At 36.9% G+C, this 12,966-nt stretch overlaps 1 non-coding gene across 1 annotated transcript; it reads right to left on the minus strand.

Annotated features, from left to right (window-relative positions):
- Positions 1-3,701: 3,701 nt before the first annotated feature.
- TRNAE-CUC (transfer RNA glutamic acid (anticodon CUC)) lies at positions 3,702-3,773 on the minus strand. Its single transcript has one exon. It is a non-coding gene; the product is annotated as a tRNA-Glu (tRNA).
- Between the last annotated feature and the right edge of the window lie 9,193 nt (positions 3,774-12,966).

Here is a 12,966-nt window from a genome sequence, read left to right on the forward strand (position 1 = left end):
AATTATAACTCTCTCTCTCTCTCTCGGTTAATGCATAACATATGCAAAACAGGGTATGGAGATGTGCAAACTTTCAAAAAAAAAATACATAGCAAGAAATCTATCAGAGAAGATTTTATAGAGCGAGCTGCGATTAAAAATTATGCACAGTATGTGGATAATGAAACATTGTGCTGGCATTGATTCAAAACGATATAAAAAACACATGCGAGGTGGAAAATTATTACAGGTACAAAAGGAAGCAAGATGACATTGTAATATATATAATAATAGCACATGAAGAAAAATTATAATGTTTTTTAAAAAAGGGATGCACATCCATCTCTTTATCGAAAACAATTAGAAACCGGACTTTAACAACCAGAATTAATTTTAATCATTACTTGGATGACCATACGTCTCGTATTTCCCGTAACATTCCCGTATTTTCCAAATGATTTAATAATAGACTATTTAGTACACAGGAATTTTTTTTTGAAAAAGACAGACAACTGGATGGGTATTTTTTCCATCCAAATGACCAAAAAAATTGCCTGATCTAGTTGGAAAATAACCAAGTTGTCAACACTGTTCTAGCTTGAGCAGGCACTAAAGAAACACGTGCAAACACTCAAATTTTAGAATGGAAAATAAAGACAAGAAAAAAATTCTACCCTTTTTTTCGATGTTAAAATGTAGATTTTGATTTCTATCTTTTTTCAATTATAACAAGAAAACAATCAAAAAGGAACACAACAAGAGATAAAAAAAACAAAACAAATACTCAATTTAAAAAAAAAATCTGAAAAAAAAGTAATTTTACACGAGTCCGCATTTGCGAATAATAAATTCTCAACATCAAATTCCCAGTTATAATCATCTCAAATTTTATCTTATGTAACACAGATCCTCCTTGAAAGGCGTGCACATATGATACCCCAGGTCTTGATTGGGAATATGATTGGTATTTTTTGATGGTTTGTTATTACTGTATGGCCCGCTTGAGAGTGGCCATTGGCTAGCTTCATCACAAAGAGATTCTGTCACCAACACATCCCTCAAAGACAGAAGCCATGCCACTCCCCCCTTCCCCCACCTCTCTAATTTTTACAAATATTTGCGATTCAATAGTGACGGAATCACTCTTCAAATATTGTATACTCACATAGTGGTGTTCAGTATACGCAGAAGAACTCATAAAATCACAACACAGTGGAGCACTCCTTAATACGACTCTCATTTATACGGCATTTACTCATTCATTATACACGTTTGGCTTCGGTCGCAGTTTATTCCTATATATATATACTAGGGGGGCAAAGCCCCCCCCTGACGCCTACGGTGTCCAACTCCCCCCACCCCAACTCCTCCAATGGAGGAGTGGGTTCACTCGTCACATTTTCTTCAATTATAAAGCAAAATATTCCTCAGGCACTGCAAATGCCTGCGAAATAGTTATTCACTGCCAGTTTCCCATTCTGATTTCGATAAGCAATGCACTGCCATCATAAATACAACAGAATACTCGATGCACCGCAATACATACGTGATACACCACAATAGGCGATACAGCACAATAAGTAATGCACCACCATATCAGCAATACAGCAAATTATACAAATACAAATACAACGCCACAACAGGCGAAATGCCCAACGAGGTGGTTGATAAAAAGATGCCCATAAAAATATGGATGCCATATGTTTCAAAAATACAGCAACCCAATTAAAAATGCAATTAACACAAATTATAAACAACATATACACATGATAAAATATTATACAATGCCCATAAAGAATACTTATGGTTGTCTTATTCTAAGTATGGATAGAGCTTCTCGATTTACCCCAACATGTTTATCGTATTTCTTTGGTGTCAATTGTGTTACAATTTACTACCTCCGGGGGTAAGCTATTCCATTTATTAACAACCCTATTAGAGAAAAATTCCCTGCGACACCATAACCTCGTATTGTCCCTCACCAATCGATACTGGTGTCCCCTTGTAAAAGCAGTCGATTGGCGGTGTACTAAAAGTTCATGGTCCATCCTATCCATCCCATTGAAAATTTTGAACACTTCGATCATATCTCCTCGACACCTGCGTTCATCCAATGTAAACATATTCAAAAAATGAAGTCTCTCTTCATAACTCAAGCCCTGTGTGCCAATAAGGACACGCGTAGCTCTTCTCTGCACCCCTTCAATCAAGTCTATGTCCCTCTGTAGGTATGGTTATGGTCTCCAAAACCTTACAGCATACTCCAATCCAGGACGAACTAAGCCTCGAAAAAGCGGAAGAATGACTTTAGGAGAACGCAAAGAGACTTTTTTGAAAATGAGACCAAGCATTGTATTCGATTTTTTGAACACCGCTGAACAATGTTCAGAAAACCTAAGTCGCTCGTCAATGAGAATTCCCAAATCGGTGACCCTAGTTGCATATGGGATAGTGACACCATTCAACTCGTAAGAGAACCGTGGTTTGTTCGAACCAAAATGAGCGACCGTGCACTTATCAACGCTAAACGTCATGCTCCATTCATTTGCCCATGTTGCAATCCTGTTTAAGTTGGTCTGGAGCAACTCCCTCTCTCTTTCATTCCTGATTACCCCCATTAGTTTTAAATTAAGTAGTGATTCACTATATACGGTGTATCACAAGACGCAAAGCACCACTATAGGCAATAAAGCACAATACTCAATCCACCACTATATGCAGTGCACTACAATACAGCACAATACTCAATCCACCACTATATGCAGTGCACTACAATACAGCACAATACTCAATCCACCACTATATGCAGTGCACTACAATACAGCACAAAACGCAATGTACCACCATCGGCAATGCAGCAATAAGCAATGCACCAACATCAGCAATACTGCAAAATAAGTAGTGTACCATGATAAGGAATGCACCACATTACGCAATACAGCGCAATATGCGATGCATCGCAATAGGCAAAGTACCATAATATGTACCACAATACACCGTAAGCACTGCATTACAATAAGCAATACAGCACAATATGCAATGCACCACAGTACGCAATATATCGCACTGAACAAAACACAATAATATGCAATGCACCACAATACGCAATAAGCACTGCGTTGCAATAAGCAATACAGCACGCGATGCACTGCAATACGCAATGTATTACAATCAGTAATGCACCACCATTTGCAGTGCACCACAATAAGCAATACAGTACAATATGCAATCCACTACAAATACAAATACAAATACAACGCCACAACAGGCAAATTGCCCAACGAGGTGGTTGACTTAAGAACATCATGGATCCCCAACCCATTTTTCGGAGTCCCTACCTACTACTGCTACACCCCACATGCAACCCACCCCACCCGCGGAACCCCCCAACAAATCGGTACATGCGGGAATGTGCGTGTACGTGTAGTGCAACCTGACGTAAAGTTTGTTTCGGTGTAATGCTTGTTATGTGTAGTGCTGTCATCTGCCCCCAAATTTTCTAACTATGAGTGAAGTGTTATGGTTGAATGATTTACCGTTGTAGGACTGTTGCTCTCTGTGGCGAGACTTTTTTAACGGGGAGATCGGCTCGCATTTGCGCCTTGAAGTTGGGAACCACAGAAAACCAACTTCAGCCGACCACCACTGTGGGGTTCGAACCCGGATCCTCGCATCACGAGTCCGGCACTATAACCACTCGACCACCACAGCGGCAAAAACACTTCCCACGCCGGGAATCGAACCCGGGTCTCCTGGGTGAGAGCCAGGTATCCTAACCACTAGACCACGTGGGATACGCAAACGCGATGTATCGCATCAAGCAAAGCAGAATAATACGCAATGCACTTCAATACGCAATAGGAATTGCATTACAATAAGCAATACAGCACGTTATGCACTACAGTACGTAATCCATAACAGTACAAATCAACAACCAGCAAAATCAGCAATGCACTGCAATCAGCGAAACATCGCAATATGCAATAAAGCACAATACATCGCAATAAACACCACAATACGCAATACACACCATAATTAGCAATACAGCCCAATACGCAATAAAGCACTATGCATCGGAATAAGCACTACAGTACGCCATAACCACTGAAATAAGCAAGCGATACACTATAATCAGCAATGCACAAGTATTTGCAGTACATCACAATAAGCAATACAGCCCAATACGCGATGCGCCACAATACGCAATAAGCACTGCATTGCAATGAGAAATACAGTACGTGATACACTATAATGCAAAAACAATTAGCAACGCACCACAATCAGCAATGCACCACAATAAGCAATACAGCACGCGATGCACCACAATACATATAACTATATGCAATACAGTAGGACGACATCTATATTGCAAATTTCTGAGCGAAGTGTGATATTTGAATATTTATACTGTTGTGAGACATCGGATGTGTGTTGAATTGCTCCAGTGTTTACATTTATATTAAGTGATAAAAAAGGAGATATTTATACTACTGAATTGGTTATTATTTTTTTATTTATTTTTTTCATCGGTCATTATCAACCGATTTCCGCAGTTGAATTTAGATGCCGTGTTGGTTATTTCTCTCATGTGCAGTATTCAATTATCCCGAAAATGTGTATATCTGTGAACCAACAAGCGACACATAGAGGGGAAAAATCTGGAAGTGTGTTTTACATTTTGCTTTACCTGCTTGCGGCAGCAGTATCTACGGCGTTACTCTTTCGTTCCGGTATCGAGCGAAATCCAGGACCTGTCACTCCGACGGAGAATGAAAGAACTCTGTCACTACAGGATTTTGGTTTCAAACCTCAAAGGACTTTGGTACGTACCCCGACTAGTGCACCTAATTACACCTCCAAAAGGCCGCGGGTTTTGTCGTCACCTGACCTTTCGAATGGTGGTCGTTCTTCGAGATGTGAGTGCGAGAACTATTTCTTGGAAATCAAAAATTTGCTGCTATGTAATACAAGTGTCGTTAATGATCTTAAATCTAAGTTTGACATTTTTGAAAAGAATTTTGCTCAAACAAAGTCAGATGTTGAAAACCTGAAAGCAAGCAACAGTTCTTTATTAGACCAAAACGAGGAGCTAAAGTCTGAGATCTCCACTCTTAAATGGAAACTGGTCGATCAGGAGCAATACTCGCGTTCAAATAATCTGATTTTTTACGGAATGGACGTCGACAAGAACTCCAGCTCTGGTGAATGTGAAGACAGACTTAAGGAATATTTACGTGCCGTGAAAATCCCGAATGCCGCTTCTGTGGCATTTGACATTGTGCATGTCCTCCCGCATAGTAATGATACGAATCCTCCTGTTATTGCAAAATTTGTTAAGAGATCTGACAAAAATGAGGTACTTCAAAGTTATCGTAAAATGAAGCGTGTAAAATTTTCAAAGTTTGATCCAGTTCCGAATTCAAGTGCCTCCAATGTGAATAAAAGTCCAAGCGGAACTAATGACCCATCAGTAATAAGTAATCCAGTAGAGGAAAATTTCAGTGATACAGCGCATCGCATAAAAATTAGTGAAGATTTCTGTCGTGTATTTAAAATAATCCGAGAGCAATTAAAACCAATTATGAGGGTGGCCATATTTAAGGGTAGGAAAACAAGATTGCTTAAAGATTGCCTAGTTATAGAAGGTATGCGATTTACGTACGATTTAGATTCGAATACTTTAATTTCAACCAATGGTCATGATGATTTTTTGAGAACATTAATCAGTGATTTACCAGCGAATAATAGACTATCGAATAAGCTCTGAAAATGTGGCCGAGAGCCCGTGAAATTAAAATCTCATATAAATAAATTGTCCAAATATTCTAAGAAATCAAATCCTTCAGTGTATTATAATGCAAAGTCTTTGCTAAATAACATAACTTTTAACGTAGACTCTGGAATCTCTAATCATCATGGATCTAATTTACATGATGAAGTAATCTTTTGCGATCAGATTATTAATCTGGTTGAGAGTGATTTTGATTCCGATTTATTACCTGCAAATCGAAGTGTTGATTTGTTGCCTTTATCTCAAAATGCGAATTTGAATTTTGTTGATGCACACACTGATTTGGTCATTTGTAACAGAAATGCCGATTTAAATGTTGATGGTCAGTGCCGTATCTTTAATGTTAACAATCAAAATGTCAATTCAAATGAAAAAAATCAAAATGACAATTTTTATGTGTTAAATTCAAATAATATAATTAACGGTAATCATGATAATTCCGATGCAATTGTTGGAAAAGAAAAAAATCTGTGTAGCCAAAGCGAATTCAATATTTTCTATTGGAATATTAATGGATTTTTAAATAAATCGCATAATGTTTTCCGCCGTATATCCAATTTTGACATTTTTATTCTAACTGAGACCTGGATGTCAAAAAATATACTGCCACCAATAATTTGGAAAAATTTTAAGTTATTTCAAATAAACGCAAGTAGAACACACAAATTTGGTAGATGCTCGGGTGGGATAATGTTTGGAATCAAATCAGGTATCGCAAATATTGTACATTTTGATTCATCGCAAAACTGGATCGTTTGTAAAATTAATAAATTAAAACAAATCAACGTGTCTCCGATTGCTATTGTTGGTGTATATTTACCCCCTGGCACGGATCATGATCATTTAGTTTTCCCTCTAAAAAATGTAATCCTCAATCTGATCGATCAAGGTTTTAATGTTATTTTGTGTGGAGATGTTAATGCACGTATTGGACTGAAAGGTGATCTATATACCGGGGATAATATTTTTCATAGTTCCCTTTCATTAATCCGTAAATCTCTTGATAATAATTTAAATAATCGTGGAAAATTGTTTTTGGATCTATGCAACGATTGCTCATTGACAATCCTAAATGGAAGAATAGCGAGTGATTTTATTGGACAGTTTACTTTTATTGGGGGGCAGGGATCTAGTGTCATTGATTATGTTGCAACCTCTCCCGCTTTATTGCAGCTTATAAATAAATTTGAAATTGTTCACTGGATTGAGTCTGACCACAGCCCTTTGGTGACATCCTTTCATTCACATATCCGAACATCCCAGAAAAATAATAAACAAAAACCTCGCACATTAACCACTAACAAATTGATTTGGAATCCTGCTCTCAAAGAACATTTCCGTAGTGAGTTAAACTCTAAAATGACAATCTCTCCAGAATTTTTTTCAAGTCTCTCGGTTGATAATTCAGTTTCTGTTGTTGAGAATGCCATAAAAAATGCTGCTTGTTCCGTGGGAATGGTGAGAAGTTACGGCTCTAATTGTAAGCTGTATGAACCATGGTTCAATAATGAATGCAAAAAAGCGCTGACATTACGTAAACGGGCCTTAAAGAGATTTAGGTCCTCTCATTCAGAAATTGATCGATTAAACTACATATCTTGTAAGAAAAGTTACAAAAGTACCCAGAGACGAAGTAAACAAAATTATTTTTTAGATTTTAATGCTAATTTAATGAATACCAGAAATTCAAAGGAATTTTGGTACCTAATAAATAAATTTAAAAGAAATCGCAGAATCGTTCCAGACATTTCAATTGAAAATTGGTACACTTATTTTTCCAATTTTGTGCCCTCAAGAAACTCAAGTGCACCTGCGAGAGATATCATAATTTCTTATAAAGATCCAATTTTAGATCGGGACATTCTCATGGTCGAACTTGATTACAATCTTAAAAAACTCAAGCAAAACAAAGTACCTGGACACGATGATGTTAGAAATGAATTTTTAATTCATTTACCAGAAAATGCTAAACTTCTTTTACTAATTCTTTTTAATAAAATATTGTCATCCAATACATTTCCCGACGCATGGTCAAAATTAATTCTTAACCCCATTTTTAAAAAGGGTGATGTCCATCTCGTATCAAATTATCGCGCAATTTCTCTAGTTTGCTGTACGTGCAAACTCTTCACCTCCATTCTAAATCAGCGACTGAACTTCTGGTTAAGTGAAAATAATATCATTAGTGATTACCAAGCAGGGTTTAGGGAGGGTTTTGGCTGTATTGATCATGTTTTCACTTTGAATTCTTTAATCCAATTGCAGTTTTCGAAAAAGAGACGTAAACTTTATACCGCTTTCATTGATCTCAGTCGCGCGTTCGATTCTGTAAATTATAGCATTTTATGGGAAAAGTTATCTCGTTATGGAATTAGTCCCGGGTTCATCTTAACTATAAAAAATTTCTATGATAAAGCAAAAGCATATGTACGTTTTAACGAGGAGATTTCATCAAGTTTCCCTATAAAATCTGGTGTATTGCAGGGAGAGATCTTAAGCCCTAACCTTTTCTCCCTATATATCAATGATATAGTTCCGTTATTGGAAAATTCGGGTATTCCTGGCATATGTGTTGACTCTAATACTGAAGTACATATCCTGCTTTATGCAGATGATATGGTCCTGGTTGCTGATACGAAGCAAAATTTACAGCGAAAAATCAATTTAGTTTTTAATTTCTTTGAGAGTATCGAATTGGAAGTTAATTTGAATAAAACAAATGTTGTTATTTTTAGAAAAGGGGGCAAAATTGCCAAATCAGATAAATGGTTCTAGAAAAATCAAGAAATAGAAGTGTCCAAACGATATACTTATCTGGGTGTGCCTTTTTCTTCTTCTGGTTCTTTCTCCATAGCTGCTTCTTTTTTTTATTAATAAAGCAAAAGTTGCTGTTAACTCTTTAATACCTTTGTTAATTAAAACTAAATGCAATAACCTTGGTACTCATTTGAAATTGTTTAACTCACTTGTTTCCTCGGTGTTATTGTACGGTTCTGGTGTTTGGAGTCACGGGTACCTTGACGAAATTGAAAAAATCCATTTAACTTTTTTAAAAAGAGTTTTCCGATTGAGATCCAACACACCTGGCTATATAATACGATACGAAACTGGACGAGCAACTCTAAAACGATCGGTAATAAAATTAATTCTGAATTTATGGGTACGCATTCTGAATCTTGGCGATAACAGGCTAACAAAAAAATGTTTTATTGCCCTTAAAAATCGGAAAAATAACAATACAACTTTTAACTGGGTTTCCCAAGTTGAACATATTTTATCCGAATATGGCTATGCTTATGTATGGTCACTGTCTATTCCCGAAATTAAACGTACTATACCTTTAATTTTAAATCATATTGTAACTTGCGATTATCATAAAGATTATAATCATATTTTAAATTCAACATATTTCCCACATTATAAACATTTAATTTTTTCATTTTTACGCGAGCCATATTTTAATTTTAATTTACCGTTCAGAGTCATTCGTACTTTTTTCCGACTGAGATCTAGTTTATCCTTTCTGAGTGACAATGGTGAAATTACATTTTGTTATAACTGCGAAGAGATCTGTGCGTTTTGTAGTTCTGGACTCAATGGCAGTGTCGTACATATCCTATTTCATTGTTCCCTTTTTCATGTTTACCGTAACAGATATATTTTGTCGCACTGTGAATTTATTAATTATAATGAAAATGGATTTCTGCAATTATTAAATATTAACTCATCGAATAGAAATTTTATATTAGATATACACAATTTTTTTAACAATGTCTGTTTACTGCTATCCGAAGTTGATATGTAAAAATTAATTAACCCCCGACCCTCGTTTCATTTTATTACTATTTTTGGAATTATGATGTATTTTTGTAAATGTATTTTTGTGTGTAATTATGATGTTGCCGGTCTTTGTAACGGGCCAATGGCCTATATGCAAATAAATATTATTATTATTATTATTATTATTATATGCAATACAGTACAATATGCGATGCATCACATAAGCAAAGCACCATAATAAGCAATGCATTAGAATAAGCAATACAGCACGCGATGCATTACTATACGCAATGCACCAAAAATAGCAATTTACTTCTATTTACAGGCACAATTTATCACCCGCAATACAGCATAAAACGTAATGCACCACAATACGCGATGTATCGCAATAAGCGAAGCACCATAATATACGCGAAAAAGACTATTACAGTAAGCAATATATCACGCGATGCGCTGCAATGCGCAATGCACCACAATATATCACGCGATGCGCTGCAATGCGCAATGCACCACAATATATCACGCGATGCGCTGCAATGCGCAATGCACCACAATATATCACGCGATGCGCTGCAATGCGCAATGCACCACAATATATCACGCGATGCGCTGCAATGCGCAATGCACCACAATATATCACGCGATGCGCTGCAATGCGCAATGCACCACAATAAGCAATACAGCATAATACGCAATGCTACACCATCGGCGATTCGGTGCAATAAGCAATGCACCACTATATTCAGTGCACCACATTAAGCACAATACGCAATGCACCACTATATTCAGTGCATTACATTAAACAAAATACGTAATACACCACAATAAGCAAAACAACACAATGCGTAACTTACGCAATTGCGTAGTACGCAATGCACCACAATACGCATTAAACGCTGTATTACAATGAACAATATAGCACGCGATGCACTACAATATGCAATGCACCGCAATCAGTAATGCACCATTATTTTTGCAGTGCCACAATAAGCAATGCAGCACAATGCGCAATAAGAAGCAAGTATTCATCCTCGACTCAAAATGAAACCTATCAATTTCCCCATGAAGAGATCAGTCCAATGCGCCACCCTGGGTACCCGGACCCTGTGTGTTGGGAGCACTGGTGGTGTATACATACCTCTGGGTACATGCACAAAACTCGATCCCTACAGGTCAAGCGGTTCCCGATGTGTTGAGGAGTTAAATGAAAACTCGACCCAAAATCGTAACCGACTTCCGTAACACAAAAACGCAACAGATTTCCGTCACCTATTTCCGTAACATAAAAACGTCACCAATTTTGGTTGCTTAGAAACAGGCCCTTTTCGAGTTTGTGATTTTATATTATAGAGTAGTTATATAGATAAACCCAACGTACGTGTAAATTAATCTTGAAACATTATCGAAATAAAAAATCGTGGGGGGTATATATGCGTGTCATATTCGTCATATATTTACAATGTGCGGGGAGGGGGGGGGCGGCTGACTCAACCACGCTACATATATATTTCTAGTGTGGAGTTCGCTGACTCCGTCCGTGTCTGTTACATTATAGCAAGCTGTGACATAATAAGAGCCATACGTTGGGTGACCATACATCCCGTACTTTCGTGCACAGTCCTGGTCTTCTCTGTTTTTCTGGCTGTTTCGAATTTTTTGCAAAAATGTCCCGGTTTATCACGTATTTTCAGCAAAGCCAACTTTACTTTTAATTCTTAATTTTATTCATGAAATCAATGAATAAAAGTATATTTGAAACTCAGAAATATTATATCAAGACCACAAACAAGAAAAATTTCAAATTTTTTTCCATGTCTTTTTTATTTTAATTCACTGCAAATTGAAGCGGGCTTCATTTCCAAAGATTGGCGAATTTTCTATGATTTCAGCACGAGTTGGCAAATATGCTTACTTCTATCATTAATTTTGACGATAATTGGCGATATTCCGTATTTCTGAGGTTAATTTACAGTATTTTCTCAAGCAAATATGGTCAATGCACCAATGATGAAACTTCGGGTCATAAAGACTCAATAGATGTCACTGCAAATAATTTGTAGTCTGTAACAAATATAAGTAAACAAATCAACATTCTACCAATGCCTAAAACATAGTAAAAGCCCAATACACTTCTCTCAACTTATGTTAATGTCTTGGCATATAAAGACTCGTTAGGTGTCACTGCGGGCAGTTAGTTGTCTGTAACAAATATAAGTAAACAAATCGACATTCTACCAATGCCTAAAACATAGTAAAAGCCCAATACACTTCTCTCAGCTTATGTTAATGTCTTGGCATTTAAAGACTCAATAGATGTCACTGCAAATAATTTGTAGTCTGTAACAAATATAAGTAAACAAATCAACATTCTACCAATGCCTAAAACATAGTAAAAGCCCAATACACTTCTCTCAGCTTATGTTAATGTCTTGGCATTTAAAGACTCAATAGATGTCACTGCAAATAATTTGTAGTCTGTAACAAATATAAGTAAACAAATCAACATTCTACCAATGCCTAAAACATAGTAAAAGCCCAATACACTTCTCTCAGCTTATGTCAATGTGTTGGCATATAAAGACCCGTTAGATGTCACTGCAAACAGTCTGTAACAAATATAAGTAAACAAATCGACCTTCTATCAAATCCCTAAACGTAATAAAAGCCCTTGTATTAGCCCCTTTATACACCAAAGGAGGTGTATTTCTTATTGTTCTGTATTGCAGATGGTGGGATATTACGCATTGTGTTGTTTTTGTTATCGCGCACAATAATTAGTGCACCACCATATTCAAAGCACCGCAATAAGCAATGCATCACTATATTCAACACCGCAATAAGCAATGCACCACTATATTCAACACCGCAATAAGCAATGCATCACTATATTCAACACCGCAATAAGCAATGCACCCCTATATTCAACACCGCAATAAGCAATGCACCACTATATTCAGTGTGTATTGCCTATGATGGTTGGAGCATTGCGTGTTTTATACGCCGTATTTCTTATTGTAGTGCTTTGCAAATAATGGTGCATTGCTGATTGTGGTGCATTGCGCGTTGCAGCGCATCACGTGATGTATTGCTTATTGTAATGCAGTAATTTTGCTTTTTGTGTATATTATGGTGCTTCGCTTATTGCGATACATCACGTATTGCGGTGAATTTTATGCTGTATTGCGGTGCACTATAAATAGTGGTGCACTGCTATTTTTTGGTGCACTGCTATTTTTTGGTGCATTGCTATTTTTTGGTGCATTGCTATTTTTTGGTGCATTGCCTATTGTAGTGTATCGCGTATTGCTTATTCTAATGCATTGCTTATTGCGTATCATGCATCGCGTATTGCGTATCATGCACCGCGTATTGCGTATCATGCATCGCGTATTGCGTATCATGCATCGCGTATTGCG

The sequence above is a fragment of the Pholcus phalangioides genome, unplaced genomic scaffold, assembly GCF_987345545.1.
Source record: "Pholcus phalangioides strain wild (caught in Gottingen) unplaced genomic scaffold, Ppha-v1.0 ptg000008l_1, whole genome shotgun sequence".
NCBI classification, from domain to species: domain Eukaryota; kingdom Metazoa; phylum Arthropoda; class Arachnida; order Araneae; family Pholcidae; genus Pholcus; species Pholcus phalangioides.